The sequence below is a fragment of the Pristiophorus japonicus genome, unplaced genomic scaffold, assembly GCF_044704955.1.
Source record: "Pristiophorus japonicus isolate sPriJap1 unplaced genomic scaffold, sPriJap1.hap1 HAP1_SCAFFOLD_594, whole genome shotgun sequence".
Classification (NCBI taxonomy): domain Eukaryota; kingdom Metazoa; phylum Chordata; class Chondrichthyes; family Pristiophoridae; genus Pristiophorus; species Pristiophorus japonicus.
Window position 1 is genome coordinate 209,007 of NW_027254503.1, and position 4,637 is coordinate 213,643.

A 4,637-nucleotide genomic window follows, 5' to 3' on the forward strand; every position below is an offset into this window, starting at 1 on the left:
CTAACTAGCTCAGAGCCCTCTCCTGGGTTCCGAATACAAGTTACTGGTTGGTAACCAGAGAATGAACCTGTTGTGTTCCTAACACAGATGAGACTGCACACAGGGAGGTTAAAGTAACAGTGACCTCAGTCTTTATTAAGACACTCCAGAGTGAGGAACAGGCCTTAGGGGCCGGCTTATATACAGTGCTCCCAAGGGATGCTGGGATCCCTTGGGACTTCAGGGGATGCGCTCCCTGGTGGTGGAAGATGGGAGTGCATGCTTTACATATACACAACAGAAACATCTATTCTTCTCTCTCCCCTTCCTTCTCTCAGTCCTTCCGCTCTCTCTCCCCCCCGAACTCTATCTCTTCGTCCCTGCTCTTTCCCCCTCCCCCTCTCTCTCTCCCCTTCCCCTCCCACATTACCATTCCCCTCGCTCACTCCCCTTCCCCTCTCTCTCTCTCCCCTTTCCTCTCGACTGTCATTCTCCCCCCACTCCTTCCCCTCTCTCTCCTTCCTCAGCTATCTTGCCTCTCTCTCCCCTCCCCCTCTCTCCCTCCTCTCTCCCCTTCCCCTCTGCTTTTTCACTCTCCCTTTCACTCTCCCTCTCCCCTTCCACTCTCTACCTCCCCTCCCTCCACTCTCTCTCTTTACCATTCTTTTCCGATTCTCCCCTTCGCCCTCTCTGTCTCCCCTTCCTTTCTCTCTTCCCTGCCTCCTCCCTCTCTCGTCTTCCCATCTCTCTCCCCTTCCCGTCTCTCCCCTCCCCCTCTCCTTCTCTCCCATTCCTCTCTCTCTCACACCGTCTCCCTCTCTCTCCCCTTCCTCTCTTTCCCCTTCCCCCTCTCTCTCACTCCTTCCACGCTCTCTTTTCCCTTCCCCTCTCTTTCCTGTTCCTTCCCCTGTAACTCCTCAAACAGGAGGCTCCATAGCTCAGGGGTTAGAGCACTGGTCTTGTAAACCAGCGGTCATGAGTTCAAATCTCAATGGGGCCTCCTCAAAGTTAACTCAATATTTAAATTCACCCTCAATTAACAAGGCTATTAAATAGCTTTGAGACTGACCCTGGAGCAACAATCTCCTTTTGTCTCCAGTAATATCGCTCTCCCTTCCCGTTCTGCATTTTTTCCCGCGATGGAGCTTTCCCCGTCCCTCACAGACTCACCTCCCCCTCTCTCCTCCACCCTTTCACTCTCTCTCTCTCCGTCCCCTCTATTTCCCCTCGCCCCTCTTTCGCTCTCCCTTTCCCCTTCACTTCTCTTTCCAACTCCTTAATGATCACCTTCCCCTTCCCGCCTCTCTCTAACCCTTCCCTTTTCTCGCTCTCCACTTCCCCTCTCTCCCCTTCTCTCTCACTTTCATTCACCGCGCACTCCTTCCCTCTCTCTCCTTCCTCCTCTATCTTCCCTCTCTCTCCCCTCCCCCTCATTCCCCTACCCACTCTCTCCACCCTCTCTCACCCTCCCGTTCTGCCTTTTCACTCTCCCTTTCCCTCTCCCCTCCCCTCTCTCTCCTCCCCTACCTCTTCTGTCTCTCCCTTTTCCCTTTCTTTTCAGATTCTCCCCTTCTCCCTCTCTTTCTCGTTCCCATCTCTCCTCTCCTCATCTCTCTCCCCTTCCCCCTCTCTCACTCCTTCCACTCTCTCTCCACTTCCCCTCTCTCTCTCTCACTCCTCCCCTCTCTTCCCCTCCCCTCCCCCTCTCACTCCTTCTACTCTCTCCCTCCCTTCCACACTCTCTCCCTCCCTTCCACACTCTCTCTCCCCTTTCCCCCTCTCATTCCTTTCCCTCCCTCTCTTCCTCTTCCCCCTCCGTCCCCCTCTCTCTCACTCCTTCCTTCTCTGTCTCCCCTTCCCCCTCTCTCTCACTCCTTCCACTCTCTCTTTTCCCTTCCCCTCTCTTTCCTGCTCCTTCCCCTGTCTTTCCCAGAGCAGGTGGCTCCATAGCTCAGGGGTTAGACACTGGTCTAGTAAACCAGGGGTCGTGAGTTCAAATCTTACTGGGGCCTCCTCAAGATCAGCTTATTTATTAAATTCACCGTCAATTAACAAGGGCTTTAATTATAAATATTAACCAGCTCTGAGACCGACCCTGGAACAACAGGCTCCCCTCTCCTCTCCTTGTCTCCCTCACACTCTCTCTTCCCCTTCCAAATCTCTCTCTGCCCTCCCCATCACTGTTATGTTCAGAATAAATCCACGGGACCGTATCGGAAGCTGAAACTATTGTGACCTTGGTCTCTTTATTGAGACCCCAGAGTGGGGAAGCAGCATGGTGGATCACCTTATGTACCTGCTTGTCCCAGGGTGCACAAGTGACCCTTAGGCCTCCCACAGGTGTGCCCCCTAGTGGCAAGTCTGACATATTGGTGAGGTTTCGGTGCATACATAACATCACTCCCCCCCCCCCCCGCCCACCCTCCAAAGGCTTATGTACCAGTTATTTGCAAGTTGAGGCGATATGACGCCCTGTGTCCCCGGGTCGATCACCTGATTTGAATTCCTGGCCTGGGTGAGTTGGTCGGAACGTTGCTGCCCGGCCGAGTGCCTGGTGTGATGGGACAGACGTGGCCAGGTCCTTTCACAATGGTGGCCTGCTTATCGATAGTTTGCAGTCTGGTCTGGTCCAAACGCTTTCTGCGTTTGCTCAGTACATGGTTTCACAACCAAACACTCCATTTTCATCACACACACACACACACACTCCATTCCCCTCTTTGTCTCACACAGTGCTCTCGGCCCCATCTGGGGGCCCTGAATATTGTCCACGTCACTTATTCTGATGTGGCGTGGAGGGGGGCCGTACGATCGTGGTGCATTCTCTGCTGATAGCAGACGGAAGGTTCAGTCCTGAGCGACTCTGTCCGGTGACTGCGTAGCAACCCGGGACAGCCGGGGTCTGTAGGAAGTCTACCGCGACACGTGTGGTGCTCGGCTTGGTGATCTGGGCTGCCCGCTGCGGACTATTGTCGCTGACCCTAAGGCCTGGAGAGCCCAGGATGGGCCGATACGGCCCTGAGACTTTCAGTGGTAGCGGGAGGCCGTGTGGTCCCCCGTGGATCCTGGGCCGTAGTACGGAGGTTCCCGCACCACCGACTGTGTGTAGCCTCCCTGCCTTTCTTTGTAACACGTTGCAGGGTTTGCCCCACAGGGGGGGGGCGCAATCTGATGGGATGAGCATTACGTCTTTGCGACAGATAAGCTGCAACACTCCCGTCTGGCGGTTCGCCGTGAGCAGGCAGTAATGTGATAACACATCACTTGCTACAAGTACTTTGTCAGATACATATACGACCGGTTGTTGTTTGCCCGCTACTTTGGCTTGTTTTAACGTACCCCCGACCCCATATGATAGTACACCATTGGCCGCGAAAGAACGCTCACATGGGTTCCACAGTGCAAACAACTTATTGGAACATAGTGGGTTCCTGGCCTTCTCAGCGGCCCCCCCCCTTTACCTTTGCCCCAAACCCAGTGGCCTTCCTCGCTGGCCAACACATGCCTCTGTTCCGTTGCGGCCACATCCCGTGGTCTGGACGTTTCTCTCGACCCGTGATCTGGACGCTTCTCTCGACTGCCGCCATCTTCCTCCCCAGGGATTCCCGCCTCTGGCGTCGGGAAGACACATTCGGATGGTTTCGGCCGGAGCCCCACTCCGCTTGGTCGACCTGGAGCCTCTTCCGTCGCCGCCAAGAGGTCGTCGGCTTCGGGTGCTGGGTACCCCCGTCTGTAACCGCTGCTCGGTTGATCTTCGCCTCCTGGTGGTCGCGATGAGCGGCCTGTGCCTCGGGGGTCTGCAAATGGATCTGCACTTCTCCCCCCTTCTCCCTCTCTCCCCTTCCCCCTCTCCCCCCTTCCCCCTCTCTCCCCTTCCCCCTCTCTCCCCTTCCCCCTCTCTCCCCTTCCCCCTCTCTCCCCTTCCCCCTCTCTCCCCTTCTCCCTCTCTCTCTCCCCTCCCCCCACTCTCCTCTCACTCCTTCAGGAGCAGGCCATTGGGAAAAGCATAATTCGGTCAGGCAGAGTCAGCATGGATTTATGAAGGGGAAGTCATGTTTGACTAAGTTGCTGGAATTCTTTGAGGATGTAACCAACAGGGTGGATAAAGGGGAACTCATTTTAAGAGTGGAAGCAAGTCTTCCTCGATTCCGAGGGACTGCCTCTTGCAATGTCTGTCAGCTTAAAATGTTTGTAGCTCCACATTGAGGATGTGGACGTATTGTGTACTGCAAGTGCAGAGTTAATAATAAACAGAATTCGGCGGGTTTCCGGAGACTTCCGAGAGAGCTGTGCGCCATGTTAGGAAGCTGTGTGTGCTGTGCCCTGTGAATATATCACACCGATGCTGATGATGTTAGAGACAAAGAGTGAGAGAGAAAGAGAAAGTCAGGTTGAGAGATTGAGTGAGAAGGAAAAAGAGTAAGGGAGTGGCATAATCCCATTCGGCCCATCGTATCCACACCGGCGAAGAGCAACCCAGCCTCATCCCACTTTCCAGCTCGAGGTGTGTGGGTTCCAGCACTTCAAGTTCTTTTTAAATGTGGTCATCTTTTAACGTGGACAAAAAGGTTCCAGGGTCAGTCTGGGAGCTGTTTAATATTTATAGTTAAAGCTCCTGTTAATTGACAATGAATTTAAATTATGATGCAATTTTGAGT

The 4,637-nt window shown here is 54.2% G+C and overlaps 1 non-coding gene across 1 annotated transcript; it reads left to right on the forward strand.

Moving 5' to 3' along the window:
• Nucleotides 1–906: 906 nt before the first annotated feature.
• trnat-ugu (transfer RNA threonine (anticodon UGU)) lies at nt 907–979 on the forward strand. Its single transcript has one exon. It is a non-coding gene; the product is annotated as a tRNA-Thr (tRNA).
• Nucleotides 980–4,637: the final 3,658 nt, after the last annotated feature.